This window comes from Psittacula echo (assembly GCF_963264785.1).
Source record: "Psittacula echo genome assembly, chromosome: 5".
NCBI lineage: Eukaryota > Metazoa > Chordata > Aves > Psittaciformes > Psittacidae > Psittacula > Psittacula echo.
Window position 1 is genome coordinate 82,210,189 of NC_137739.1, and position 15,944 is coordinate 82,226,132.

A 15,944-nucleotide genomic window follows, 5' to 3' on the forward strand; every position below is an offset into this window, starting at 1 on the left:
AGGCCGCTCAGCCTGGTCCCAGCCCTGTATTCCTAGGAACTGAAGAGTCAATTTTTCCCACAGTGCTTGAACTGCAAACCACATCCAGTGGGGACCAGGGCATCTCTCCCCAAGAATCTCAAGACAGAACAGTTTACATGACTGGGTTCACAAGCCTGCATGCCAGTGACCCATGCAAGAACTGCAATCCAAAATGCTTGCTTTCCCCCTGAGCAAAGATCTCAACTATTTTTAGGAAGAGAAAAGTAACTGGGAAGAGCTACTTGGAAGATACAATGATTCATAGACAGGTCTCTGTGCAAGAAGCTGGGAAAAGCAAAAGGGGAAGGAAGGGCAACAGATGGACACAGCACAATAGTTTGGGGAGCACTCCCTGACAGAGGAAGCATCAGAATTTAGCAATTAACCCAAAGCAAAAGGTTGCAGTGGGATTACACAAAATCTAGTTTGTGGCATAAAAGGACTCAACCTCTGAGCACAAACCAGTTCCCAGTCCTGGAGTTGTTTTGACCAACACGAAATTGGTCTCTTTCCTTTACATTTGCACAGCTTGATTTTATTCATTATATATTTGATGCATACATTCCTCGTCAGCATTGCTGTCCCTGTCAAACTCAAGGATTTTACTTGGTCACAGTCTTGTGTTTTTAATTATTATCATCTAAGTTATATTTGGTTAAGGCCTTAAGGGCATGGACGCGGCAGAAGAAGTTACTATTGTAATAATTACTACTATCTTTAATAGCTGCCCTGAAGACTAACATCTTGTATTTATACCAATGTGGTGCACAAAAGGCAGGGGCAGGGCAGGTTTCCCACGCCACCCTGACCACACAGCTCACCACAGCTGAGGAATTCAGCTGAAGGACGAAGAAATAAGGCTTCACTGAGCTCATGGCCCAGGTTACTAGAGAGGGTGACAGAAGTAACCCCATACATAGAACTACCTTGCTTCAACAGGCAAAGCAGGGCTGAGGTGCCACCACTTGAAGTGAGCCATCCATGCTTCAGCTAGCTCAAATTTGGCCTCCCTTCAAACCAGTGACATGGAAAGTTGAAGATTTTCATATCCCAGTCTCTGGAACAGCTAGGTCTCTTTGCTTTCCTTTTAGTAATAATATACTTCAGATACTTCGAGACAGTAAGAGTACACCAAATTGTCCCCTTCCCTTGCAAAATGAGTGTCTCTGAACACATGGCTTTTACAAAACTCCACTGGATTTTCATTATGTATAAGAACATACAATAAAAAATGCATTTACAAATCCACTGGTAAGGAAAGAAAATAGTTTTGTTCCAACTCAATGTTGGCACAAAAATGCTGGGGGGGGGGAAGGAGTGAGGAATGCTAGGAGGGTATCTGTTCTTCCAGGCTTGTTAAGAATACTTCAAAACACATTTACTTTTAAAGCAGCCTCACAAATGCACAGAAAGAAGAACCCCAGGTTCCTACAGCTGAGATTCCAGCTCATATCAGCAGTTCTCAACCCATCAAACTAAGAGAGGTTGAAATTCCTACAGAAACCACATTTTTGACAGGGAAGGAGGAAGTGGAGGAGACGTGCCATTCAAGCACTCCAATCCAGATAAGCCACCAATTACTTGATGCTGTCAGCAAACATCAATTTAGCAATGCTGTGTTTACGCCGCTCAGCAAAGGCTTCAGCTCAGGCTGGCTGTAATTGCAACTTTTCTAAAAGGTACTACTTGACCTTGGCAATGCAGCAATTCAGCAACCTGCTTTCACCAACAGGTACAAATCTGCTCTACGAGCATGTGTATCATGCATATCAAGCCTCACAGCGTGCAGCCAAGCTGAGCTGATCTTACAGCTGCCTGCTCCGGAGGGGACAGGTCCTCCCCCCTCATCCCACTCAGCGCAGTGACACCCCCTGTCATTTCCCTGGCACCAGCACTAGCATGGCAACTGCCTGCCCAGCAAGTCAAACCAGCAGAAAGCTATGTTGTAGTTCTCGTTTCCTGTTTGCCAGCCTGGGCAAGCCACAGGGGGCTCAAAGCCAGTTGCCAGTGAAAGTCTTCTTTCAGCTTCCTCTTCTCACTCTAGGGCCTGTGGAGACCCCATGCTGTTATGCCCATAGACTATGTGTGGCAATGCCACAAGGAGGTGGAAAGTGTACTACCTTTCTCCTGTGGTCAGCACATAGCTTGACACAAAACAAGTAGCTCAGTCTCTGGGTCAAATTATTCCACTGCCAGTGAGCATCTGTTGGCCCCCAACAGATACATTAGAAAGACAACTATCGAGGCTATACCACTGGTATTGATAGACCTCATGCCACAGAAACAGCTACCTGTGTCCAGAGAATCATAACTAACTTCCTGAAAAAGACTCTCCTTCTTTCCCTCCTAGTCTTAGCTTTAAAACCTTCTTAATGTAAAGAATCTGAAACACAACCCCATCAGCCTATCCAATAAATGCCCTTACAACACCTCTGCATAATAATCCTTGAATATTAAACCCAACTTGCTTCAGAAAGGAGTACATACATGTTTAAAAGTTGGTCTTAAGACACTTGTGAGCTCTTCTCAATCACTTGTCGTAAAACTTGATAGAAGAATGGAAAACATTTCAGACAGAAAGAACAATAGGCAACAATGCAGTATAAAATGGATCCCTCTCAATCTGCCAGCTAAACCAAAGACATTATTAATATTGTTTATTAGGAAGAACTACACCAACTTTAACTTCCTAGTCTGGAATTAAGATTTGTCAGCAAGGAGCAAATCTGTCGACACAGGTCTGCCATTATCCCACTTGAGAAGTTACAATTTACAAGGTAGGAACCCACTTCCCCATGTGGCAAGTGCAGTCTCCCAGTCCTACGCAGCCATAACCACTGCCATTCACAGAATGTACCTGGTGGTACTTAGCAACTCTCACCCAGAGATAAATTCCCTGACACACCTTTCCACGTCTGATCCAAGCTAACCCCAGCACCTGAACAGTCCTCTACACACCTGAGACACCATGTTCATTACCAGGAGCTCCCACGTCGTCCCAGTTTTGTTCCCACAGTAGTCAGATATGGCACTGGTTGTTCAAGCCTTCACAGGCAATCACTGGGCCACCTCACCACCCTCATCCAAGGCTGGAAACAACTGCAAGATTAAACCTGTCATTTCGTGCGCCTAAATTAGAGGCACGGAGAGGAGGCCAGCTATCCACATTTGTTACTTCATCTTGAGCCTTCTATTAATAGTGATTTCAATCATGGTTCTCTACACAGTTTGCAAGCGTTACTGAATCAATCCACACGCAACGTGCTTCCACAGCTCGCTATGATACCTGTAACCACCCATCTCCATTCCTTTCAGGTTAATTTCTCTTTTAATTTAGAGGCTCAATACACACACATTCTTAGGCACCAAAACCAGAATCAGCTGTGTAGATAACACCTGTCTTGCAAAACCTGATATTCATCCATTTTACAGGCTTACATCTAAATTTGGCTGCTGGGAATTGCACAAACGTGTGAAGAAATTTTAGTGCATAAGGAGATCACTTACCCTGTTCCTTCCACATCAGATCCCAAGATAGTTCCAGTGGGAACTATCTGATCAACTATTTGGTAGGACCAGACCAGCAGAGCCCTGAACTGCAGGACTCAAGGTGCCAACAGGTATTTATGACAGCCAGGGCCTCCCAAGGAGAGGGGCCTTGCTGCAGTCCAATCCCACCTGGAAGTCAAAGGACGCATTTGAGAGCAGCTCTTGCTTCCCTCCAGCATGACCCCATACAGCACGAGCAAAAGCCCATGCCTGTGCGACGAAGTCACACCAACTCTGCATGTTGCGATAGGACAAGGGGTGACGGTTTTAAGCTAAAAGAGGGGAGATTCAGGCTGCACGTGAGGAAGAAATTCTTTACAATGAGGGTGGTAAAACACTGGCACAGGGTGCCCAGGGAGGTGATGGATGCCCCATCCCTGGAAACATTCAAGGCCAGGCTGGATGTGATTCTGGGCAACCTGATCTAGTTGAAGATGTCCCTGCTCATTGCAAGGGGGGTTGGACTAGATGACCTTTGTAGGTCTCTTTCAAATCAAACTATTCTGTGAGCCTGTAGCACTGAGGTGCAGATAATTCCTTCACAAAGAATGGTCTAAACAGCCTGTGCCAGCCTTGTTTATCTTTTCAGGAAACAAGATGCACGACCAGCTGGTCCTTGCTCTGAGAGCGAGTTTCATACTTGTATGAGCTCTTTCTGTTGTTTTGAGGAAGTTACCACAAGCAATTGTTTCCACATGCTAAAAGGACAACACAGAAATCCTTGAAGGATCAAGCTCAACTTCACTCCCCTGAAAACTTTCCTCCTTCCCATCACTTGTATCCCTTTGGGGCCATCTACACTGCAAAGCCACACAGGAGATACAGGAGGCAAACACTGTGGCCCACACATCTAGGCAGCACGCTCTTAGAAAGCAATAGAAAACACACCCAGTGCAGTAATAATTTCCACCAAAATAGGTGCCAAAACGGACAACCTGGTCACTGTGACAGTCCTGCCTGACGCAAGCACGCAGGCACTCTCCTTACAGCTGTACTGTTAAACTACTGAGCCACCACTGCTGAGTAGGAGCTCCTGTGTCTATGCCTTTGCCACCAGCAGACTTCTGCAGTCTGGCTTCATCTTGAAGAGAGAGAGAGGAAAAGAAAATTTCAAGAGAAAGCCATTTTTAACAGCAGGCATCCCTCAATGAGTTTCAACTGTAGGCTGAATGATGCTGATACTCAGCCCATCATCTTCCCCAGGCAAGCAAAAGCAGGAATTCACTAGTGTTTCAGCCCCTCTTCGCCATACTCATATGCTCCAGAAATCAGAGTTTTCTGACTCTATCACCTCACCTTCTGCCTTCTAATCCTATCCATGGTCTCTTCCGGGCCCAAAACTTCATCATTCTCTACAAACACAATTTATTTAAGCATGGAAATAACGCAGCAAAGCATCTGAGAAAATACATGCAACTCCCCAGTGTTCAAAAGGACCAGCAAGGGGAGAAAACTGATGTTACTGTACAGGGCTGTCCACAAGTCCCAGTGCCTACAGCATAAGGCAGGAGGCTACGCCTGGGACAACCACGTCCAGCAAGCAGATATGTCTGTTCCGGACCTCATCAAATTGGCCATCTTGGATCATACACCAGTATCCAGCCCTGGGTTCCTGTTTCCATTTGCAGCCGTAAGTGAAGAAGAAAAGTCAGGAAGAACAGTGTAATAGACAAATGTATAGATAAAGTTTAAGAGCAGGAAAAGCAAATCTGATTCTCTCTCATCTCCTGTCAATCTCCCAGTCTCAAAACGGATATTCTCAGGTTTTAACCTATTTCGGTAGAGTTCTCTGCCATGAACTTATCCACTATGTCTATAAAAGCTTAGCATTCACATCTCTTGGCAGGGAACTCCACCAGTTGCAAGAAGATCCATCTTCATTGCTTGTTTTAAACCTCGTTTCTATTACATTCATTTGATGTGCCCTGGTTCTTGTATGGGAAGAGAGAATGAATACTCAGTCCCCACCTACCATCTTTAGGTGGTTCACCATTTTGTCAGGAGCTATGCTATCACCCCAAGTCCTCTGTGTTCCAAGCACAAGAGTCTTTACTTTATGGCTCTCCTGAAAGCCATTTCATATCTTTGATCAGCTCTGATGCTCTTCTGTGAACCCCCTTCCAGGTCCACTATATCCTTCCTGAGATGAAGACGAAACACCAAGACCTCATACGTTTTTCAAGGAGTGGTTACAGCAAGTATTTACAGAGCAGAATAATATAATTTCCTGTTTTGTTGTCCATTCTTTTTCCCCATTAATATCTTACACTCAATCTGCCTTTTTGATATCCAAGATCATTTACATGCAGCAGCAAAGAGGTCATCCTGCTCAACAAAGACACGGATAAGAACGCCTGCTGCTTTGCAAACAGAATCTTTTTCCCCATTCTCTTCTCTCTGCTCCCCTATGGAAAGGGAAATCCTATTCTTGAATCAACAGTTTGATTTTAGCTTCCCCTTTTCCTCTCCATGCCTTTATGAGCACTTATTCATCCTCAGAGGGAATTCTTGCAGCGCAATTATTCCATTCCACTACAGAATAGCCACTTCAGTAAATGTCCACATGCAGACAAGATCTATTTTAAAAGCGTTCCCATGGGACTGTGTGTAACACAGTTAACGTTCGAATCCATTTAATTAACTAGCAGCATTGGGTCAGCATGGAAAGACAACATCCATCAGAGTTCATCTAGCATCCGCTGCAGAAAGTGCTGCCTGCATCTCTCCCCTGCCTGAACATGTATTAATAATGTATATGCAAAGAGTAAGAGGTAGACACAGAAATCCCATAGATACATAACTCATGAGGGTTACTTTGGAAAGCCTTGCCTGGCACATCAAGTAATCAGTTACCACCTTGTCTGAGGAGTGGCTACATAATCGTCTGCTCTTTTGCCCTTAAAAATTTGCTTTTTAGCTCAAATTGAGACCTCAGTACTCTTCAATACACTGACATGGGAAACTTCAGCATCAGATCCAAGTTTCACAACAGCACGATGGTTTTCACCTCCATCTCCCTATATCCTGCTCCCAGAGTTTTCAGCATTGCTGCACACAGCCCAACATGCTTTCCATGCCATGACACAGACAAGTTGGACCAATGCACGCCAGCATCCAATACGTGAAAATGCATCGTAGCTGTACATTGTCAACATCAGCATTTAAGAAATAGCTGTCTATTCCTTACATAAGTGAAATTCAATGCAGAGCACCAAACCTCACAGCTGGCCCTGTTTGTACATCTCTCCTCTGCCCCTGAGCCCCACGGCCAAAAAGCACGTTTAACCTCCAGGGAGCAGCACACACGTTGTAGGCTCTAATCCACCATCTGAACACACCGTCTGATCTCCTGTTACTGCAGCAGGAAAACAAAGGCTTGGAGTTTTACATTTAGCTCCGCTGTGCTTCATTTGGCACATTAAACACAGAACACAATTACAGTATACTCTTCTACTTAAGGGGCTGTCAGCATTTCCACTGCAAAGCCTTCATTTCAGGGCTTTATAACACAGCTGTGAAATATTCATTCTGCACTTGAGCTTGACATGCAAAGGTCTGGCTGTGGCCCAGGTTCCTCTGCCTGTTTGGTTTTTTTGGGAGTTGGGGGGTTTTGTTGCTGGTTTGGCAAGGGAAGGGCTGAAGACAGGCAGATGGAATTAACTGCAGGGGATGTTTTGACTTCCAAGAGCATGCAAACAACAAAACCACTCAGCTCCCCAGTTGGTTTCTGTCCCCCACCTACCCAGTGCTTCCCTCTGTTTTTAAAAAGGGTATGTTCTGTGTGCACATACAAAGCTTTCTTTTATATACACTGGAGTTTTTTAGAGGGCTTTCTAACCTCTCCCTCCACTGCAGCCTGAGCCTTCTGTCCCTCAGCATCTCATGCTGGTAAAGAGTACTGTCTTCACAAACTCAGAGACTGGAAATATTCCATCAGCCAAACCAACAGTAGTAAACCCAGCTTCAACACACAACCAGTTCAGAACATCTCTGCCTAGACAGAGCAGTCTCCATGTCTCTCACAGTAAGTATCACAAGCCTTGTTCACTGCCATCACTGCAGAGTTATACCAACTGCCCAACCAACTCTACAGGAACTACTCCAAGACCATCCAACTGGTTTCATGCAATCCACCACACAGAGTGGTTCATAGAATCATACAATAGTTTGGGTTGGAAGGGACCTTCAAAGCTTATCTAGTCCAACTCCCCTGCGATGAGCAGGGACATCCTCTACTAGCCCAGGTTGCCCAGAACCACATCCAGCCTAGCCTTGAATGTCTCCAGGGATGAAGCATCCACCACCTCTCTAGACAACCTGTGCCAGGATTTTACCCCCTCATTGTAAAGAATTTCTTCCTCACATCCAGCCTGAATCTCCCCTCTTTTAGTTTAAAACCATCACCCCTTGTACTATCACAACAGACGTTACTAAAGTTTCTCCCCTTGTTGCAGCATTTCAAGGTGTTTCCTGCCAACGCTCAATCTGAAGCAGGGTGAAAGGATTCAGAGCAAACCCTCCCATTTTAAACAATTTGAAAAAGAAACCCAACAAACAGACAGCTGACCAGAACACGATCATCTGCAACAAACAGTTGTCAAATTCTATGCAATTTGATTTCAAGATAACCACCTTAAGTGCATCAGGGAACGATCTCCCACACACAAATTATGAATGACACGCCTTGGCACAAGAGTGGCGAGGGCAGAAACTGACCTGCCCAAAGGTTTTGAATCAGCGAGTTGTGGGAAGCATTACATTTCACTTGCAAACCTGCATGAAAGCACAGGTGGGATGGGGAAGTCCTGCTGGAAATGCTGAGCCTCAGCAATAACGGCTCTGCCAGGTGTCACTACAATGGTTGCACAGGGGTGTGCACACACACGTTTATTAAGAATGATCCAGGCAGTTGAGAGAACAGGGAAAAAACAGGGAAGGAGGTGGAAGAAAGAGGACATGAGCAAACCAGGGTCCCTGCAGGCTGTTTCCACATGTGCCTGCACACAGCGTGCGTGTGTTTATCCATCTCTCCACACAGCCTGCTCTCCCCTCCTGGCCTCCCCACCATGCTGGCTGCTCTCAGCCCAATTCCAGCTGTCAGGACTGCATTCCTGACCCGTCAGCCCCAGCTGTCAGGGTGTCAGGGGCTACGTGCTCGATCTGCACTCTGAGGCCTTCTTCATGCACCTGGGGTAAGGCAGTCCCAGGGAGGCCATAAATACCACGGCATAGCCCTGGAGGAGAGGGTGGGAGGCAATTTAAAAGCATCTCAACCACAGCCATTCTAAGTGGAGTCAGAATTGACAGCAGCACACATCTGCAGTGTCCCTGTGGCCTGTAAAAATGGATACATAGGGTTAATCTCCTACCAGCTTCTGCAGCATTACCTGGCCACCATTAAATAATTACCTTCTGTTTCTTCACTTAACACCAACCTGATCCCCTGATTTTCTCTTCCCCACCCCCACACCAAGGTCCAATTTCTTCCAAAACACAGCAGGGATGAGGAGAGATGTGTGTAACCTTATCAACACTGGCTAAACACATGGCAAGCAGCAACTTCTCATCATATTCAGCCATCATTCCCACCGTAAAAGCAACCCCAACTCAGATTTCCATGAGATTCCACAAAACCTTCAGAATATCTGAGCTTCAGAGATACAAGTGTGATGAAAGGACAAGAGCTGGAATGTGTGTAAACCATCCACCTTTGTTAGTGGAATGATGATGCCATTGACTTTGGTGTGCGGAAATCTTTTTGTTGATGTAAGTTTGATAAGATTGTGGGATAAATGTATATTTGGAGAAAGAAAAAGCAACAAACAGGCTACAGGTTTGCCGGCAGATAAAGAGTCAGTCCTGATTTATTCCAGACTAAGCATCTGCACATGGAGTCAATTGGACCAGCTCAATGGGCAGGCAAGCCCTATGGGACACAACAGAGACATGCATCCTGTGTGGGCAAGCTTCAAAGGAGCCATTCCTGGAGCTCTCAGGACCTGGAATTGTGCAGGATTATTTCTTCAGAAGGCACAGATTTTTCCAATTTGTGAATGTGCATTACTTTTTCATAAGGAAAGAGAGTAGGCAAGATACCAGGCTTTATGTAGGGGGTGTTTCTGCCCTCCCACATAGGCAATATGTCCAGTGATTTCTTTTTCTTCATAGTAGATGAAGGAACCAATTCACCCTCCCCTGCACACAGAACTATCTGTAAGAGGACTAGGTACAAGCAAGGACGCTGTCTGAAGAGTAGAAATCAAAGGAAGCAACTTCTGACTTTCTGGCAGCGTTATATATTGATCTCCTTCAAAACTATGCATGGGACCTAAATACAGGCAAAGAAAGTGCTTCAGTGAGAAGAAGTAGTAAAAAAAATAAATAAATAAAGTAAATACAGATTCCTTGGGCAGCGTTTCAGTTATTCATATAAGGGTTTGAAATCAAGCAGGAACAAACGGTTCTCTCAGCGTAAGGGTCACTGTTTATCATAGTTAATCATCACTTCCCAGATAGGAAAGGCTTTTTCCCCTCTGCTTCACCCAGGCTTTAAACACTCATAAGAAACAAGAGCCAAGAACAAGGAGAAGAGCCAAACAGGGATGTGGGCATGGGCTGGTAAGGCTGCTCCTTCTGCAGCTCTGCCAGTCCCTTCCCACAGCCTCAGCCCTGAGCTAAACCCACTCTTAAATACAAACAGCTGACAGTTAGAAGTCCACGGCTTCATGTCAGAGATGGGTATCCACTCCAAGGAAACCCTGGCAGCTCTGCATGACTCCAGAGAAGTCAAACACAGGGGCCACAACACAGCATTCCTAACGCCAATACCACCATGGCAAGGAGCTCCATCCTAAATCACCTCCTGCTGAACTCTTTAAACAATGCAAACGCTCAAACTAAACTTGGACCCGGGGAAGACAGACCGAAAGAGAGGGCACAAAAAGCCTTCCCCATAGTTAACCCTGCTGAGGGGAACCAAAGGAGGAAAGTCACATCTCAGCTTCACAAGAAAAGCACCACTTTACAATCCCCTTCCTCATCATTTCTTCCCACTGAGGCTTATTTTTGGTATAAACAGATCAGTACACTGTTTGACAAGGCTTGGAGAGGAATTCGGTGGTTGACCTTGAGTCCAAGAGTAGAAACACACAAGCTAGAGCTATGCGGGGTGAAGAAAAGCCCTTGGATCAGCCTGAGGTAACACTCATAATTAATTTGTGATTTCTTTATTCATGCATAACGCCCCATGCTAAATCAATCTATTTTTATCATTCACCACTGATTTGCACAGCAGTTCTGTCCTAAAAGTCAAAGTCACCAACTGCCAGTTCTAAACTGTGTCTCTCTAGATCTCATTCCTACCTACTCTTATTGTCACGAAGGCAACTATGCATGCCTTCTGGAGAAGGGGGCAGCTGTACATAGTGAATTTAAGTCCCCAGGAAAGATTTAAAGAGACACTCTGTACGTGAAAGCTTTGTCTTTTTATGCCCAGATTCCTTACACGGAGAAACCATCTGTTCCCTCCAAAGGAAGTCAGAGAACTGGTGCCTGAAGGCTGCTGCCTGGAACACCTTAACCACTCCAGAACTAGACACCTTGTTTTCCCATGCATTCATCTCCGTAAGACTGCAGTGATGTTACGGGGTAAAGTACATACATCCTCAGGGGATTAGCAAATGCTTTTGTTGTAATACAATTTAAATTGTATTGAAAAATATACTTCTCAGCAATTTAAAAGATGCTAAAATTGGAATAAATGTATCAGAGGAGGGACAGAGTACCCAGTATTTGTCACACAGACAACATCCTTATGGAAGGAGGCAAGTGGTAAAGAGATTAGTATTCAATCTTCCCCTAAACATTGTCTGGACTATTTAGTATTTGTTTCACATTACTTGCAAGAAATCCAAATCTACATGAAAGCCTCCTGTTGCAGATAGCAACATGTACTCTCACACAGCTTGCAATCTACAACCAGATGTAAGAGGACTAGGTGACAAAAAACCCAGAGATACTGAGGTAAAAGGTCTTGATCACAGCCATGCAATAAATTAGCAGCATTACCCCAAAAAATATTACCATGGGATAACCTCACCTCCTTCTCAAATTCCAGCAGCTATCTACTGCATGGACCATGCTGTACCATTGCTGTCACTCCTGCTCAAGGCTAGGGACAATATCCTTAAAGTGATTAGAAATGAATCAAAGGAAAGCATGAGAAACTTCTTTTCTTCCCCAGACCAACCAGGATATACAGGAGCCACCCAAGCTTCCTGCCCACCCCCAGCCACCACTCATTGCCTAGCCCTTGGCAATCCCTTCCTGCATTCCTCCCTGCCCTCTGCCCAGAGCAATAAGCTTCTTACAGAAGAGCCTTTATCAGCATCTGCCCTTCGTGCATCCTAGAATTAAGAAGCTCTTTGCATCTGTCAGCCAACATGCGCACTGAGCACCCAAGAGATTTCTCCTGTCAGCCAGAAAGGAGACCACCTTCTGCAGGGGAAGCGATACACAGGAATGCAGGGCACTGTATGTTAAGAGAAGGGCACAAGCACAGATTTCCATTGTCTCCTCAACAACTCCTGTTCCATCGTGGCTGCAAATCCTCCACCAGCAATAGTGTCCTCATCATTGCACTGCTGCTCACCCACCGGCACAGCAAATCCACATGTGCTCACTCAGTAACAAGCTGCCAGGCCATGTTTCTGCTTCAAAGATGCAAACACTTACCAGAGGAGAGGCAATCATCCTTTACAGTCACAGCTATCCCACATGCAGAACTTGGCTTAGTCTTTTCCAAAAAGTCAACATTTCTTGCAAATTTTATGGCCTAGACCCAGCACCTCAAAGACCTGAATAACTCAAGTCAGCAACAAGAAACACCATTAATCCCCTCTCCCTTACACACACACACAGAGGAAACCACCACTAGGCCATAAACCGTTCAGAGACAAAAGGTTATAAAGATAACTACAAAGCAATCGTAAACTAACTCATTAAATCATTCATTCAGCCCACTTTCCTTTTTCACGTGCTTTGCCTTTAAATCACTTCTTCCTGTAATTTTTCCCAAGCACCTTTTCAGTTCCTTTTCCTGAAGGAAACAGTCTGTAAATAAGAAGTACAATAGTCCAAAATAAGCTGACTATTTGAGTTCATTAAACATGACTTAACAAAAAGGGAGCAAGCTGCCATCTAAGTGACTTAAAACCCTAGAACAGAGGGAGCAACCCTGGAAAAGCAGGTCTCCTCTAGTTTACATTTAGGCTCAGGAGCATGGGTAACTGGTAGAATCACCAAATGTGAGAACTGAGGTAGTAAAACCACTCTCAGAGGAAGCACTTTTTATCTACAGGCTTAAAAAGCCCTTTTGTTCCTGTTACCACCTAGCTCCTGCCATACTTAAAAAAAGCAAACCATTACAATGTCCACAATTCCTTTACTGCCCTTGTTTAGACATTCAGAAAGCCCTAGAGCCAGGCACACAACCAACTGCTGTTCCTTCAACACTTCACTGAGTACTTCTGGTTTTACATGTTTTAGTTCTTGGCAAAAAAATTGCTGCCGTAAAAAGCAGAACACAGAAAGATTATTGAAATCCAGTCTTCAACAAAGAGTCAGTACTCCAAATGCATGAATTTCTGGTCAATAATTTTAGCAGCATTCATCTACAACACATTTAGCACAATCTGTCTTGGTAAGAAAAAACTCTGACACATGTAGTTCAGAACTGAATTACTAGTCCCAAGTACATTTCTATAGTTGAAACAAAGAATATAAGCAGACAAACACTTGAAGAACAAGCAATAAGAATGAACAGCAAAGCAACTCTAAGAGTTAGAACACCCCTGCTGACTGACATTTGTACTGAACCACCATATTAACCCTGCTCAAACTGTGTTCCACATCCTCCAGCAAAAGGATAGCTATAAGGCTTCTATGCAGTTTATGTCCACTCCTTGCTGGGGTGCATTGGCAGCTAGGTAGCGGGCAACTGCTGGATATAAGTTTTCTGTCAGCCTGCACAGGAACTGGCCCCAGCGTGAAGTCAGGCTGCAGTTCCCATCACCGACCAGCGAAGAGGTGTTGGATGAAATGGAGCTGATTGCCTGCCGGTTGTGAGACTGCAACTGATGATTTGGACTCATAAAAAAAGGCAGAAAGAAATAATTATAGAGAATTGTTCATGGATCACTGAATCCTGGAAATATTCCTACTTGTATATAATCTTCCCTCTTTCCGTCTAATTGTATCAGGATGTTAAAGACATTACTTCTACCTGCAAACCTTGCCCTTGCCTCTATTATGTCCTTAGAACATCACAGAACGATACCTGCAATAAAGCACTTAGGAGACAATATTGTGGAAGGATCTGCTTACGAATTAGCCAAAGACAAATGAGTACTTAGAGTTCAAAGATGGAATTAACATCAGCCACAAGCAAAGACTAAAGCTCAGTGCTTATCAACACTTTCTGCTATTTCTATAGACGTCACTTCCTACATTACTTTTGGGAGATAAAAATCTATTAGTGACAGAAAAGACCACAGATATTGGCACAATCTGCTATGGCAGCCCAGCTGACCAAGCAAAGACTTGAACTAAATAATCTCATACGAAGAACCAGAAAGGTACTTGGAAATTGCAAGAGTTTGCTTACAAACACTGCCTGGGAGAAGTCCTATGCACACTTCACAGGGTTCAAAAGATGACAGCTGCATCCCAATGCACCTTTGAAGCCACAGAACGATGTCACTTTAAAATACTGCTCCTTACAATATGTTACGACATGATGACCAAGGCAACCAGAAGGTCTACAAGTACCCAAACTACTTGTCTAATAGCTTAAGCAGGGAAATGTCTGACAGAAGTTCAAGAACACTCAGCAATAGTTTTGGAGTCACAAGGAGCCAAGTGACTGTCACAGACCAAACTCTGTGGCTTTGAGGGACCAGGCTGCTGCAAACTGAACCCTGTGGGATTTCTGACAGATGCTGCACAAGAGAAAAGAGCTGAGCAACACCAAGCAGGCAGGCAACGCTCCAGACCCAAGTACCTCACACTTCACGCTCCTCCCTGAAGGCTAGCCACATGGCATTTTGTAGGTGCTTTCAGATGCCTTCTCCAGCCTTTTCCACTGAAGACAGAGCAGTGGGAAGTCTTCTCAAATCAGCTTTAAGGAAGGGAAGCCCTGGTGCTACCCCTTTCCCCTATTTATACCAACTACTGCAACAAACATATTTTATTTATAGCTCTGTGGCTTTTTTCCAGGCAGAAGTAACTCAATGCTGGTGTACATATGTTTAGACCACAGCAATTGGAAAGAATGTCCCATAAACACTGTTAACCCTGCTGCTCCACTGCAACCAGAACAGGCTCTACCACTGCAGAAATACAAGCCATGTTATAGGGGGAGAAAAAAAGTCATCTACTCAGAAGCTAAGCAAGCCACTTGCCACCTGCACAGTACTGACAGGCTTCACTACAGCCCCAACAGATTTATAGCTGTAAGTTAGCAGCCAGCTCTTGTCACATCAAGATACAGTGTCCAACTGCCAAGAGACCGCATAGGGGTGACCACGGTGTAGGCCAGCACGAGGGCAGACACGCAACACATACAGCATCTGCCAGTATCCATTTGCATTTTAAAGCAATCTTGCAGACTTAAGGGCTGGGCAAACAGCAAAGAGTCAGATTTGCACAGCTCTGTATGCGAGCCCTGCTTGTACTGAAAACATCAGCAGTGCCACCATATTTTAATGAGCAAGCTCACACATTGAAAAGAAACAAGAAGGGCAAAATGCAGGAACCATGGACCAAAATGTACTTCCCTCAAGAGTGGCTGCAGGAACCTCAGCGACACGAAGGTGAGAGGCGCCTGCTACAAACCCACGGGATGCTGATCCCAGTGCTAAGCCTAGATTTTAACATGACTCCAGGTGAGCCAAACCCCAGGCAACAGCCTACAGGGAGACACAGTGTATGCTATATTCCCTTTCCTAAAGGAGGGTGCTCCTGCTGCCACGTGTAGACAACTATAAGGTGATAACTACCATGCCTTTCACCAGATTGTCCCTCTGATGGGCTGCAAAGACAGCTCTGACAGTCTTCCCAGAATACATTAAAACAACCTTTCATCACATTTTTCTCTACAACAGATAAATGCTGGGGTGGGGAAGATTAACGTGTTAAAAAAAAAGTCTTGCCTTTTCTTATATCTGAATCCAGTGGGACTGGACTTTAAAGAGGAAGAAAGAGCATAATCAACACTTCAGAAGCATCTAAAAAGGCACGCATCTTTGGTTATGTGATGTGGAAAAGTTAATGACCACCATCTCATGTCTCTGCAGAGACAGGCATCTCTTGTCCTG

General features: G+C 44.8%; 1 protein-coding gene across 1 annotated transcript in view; it reads right to left on the reverse strand.

Moving 5' to 3' along the window:
* The window catches only part of MAPKBP1 (mitogen-activated protein kinase binding protein 1), a gene marked incomplete at both ends in the record, with an annotated part of 97,673 nt that overhangs the window by 69,914 nt on the left and 11,815 nt on the right, over positions 1–15,944 (reverse strand). The gene's annotated exons all lie outside the window — the stretch shown is intronic.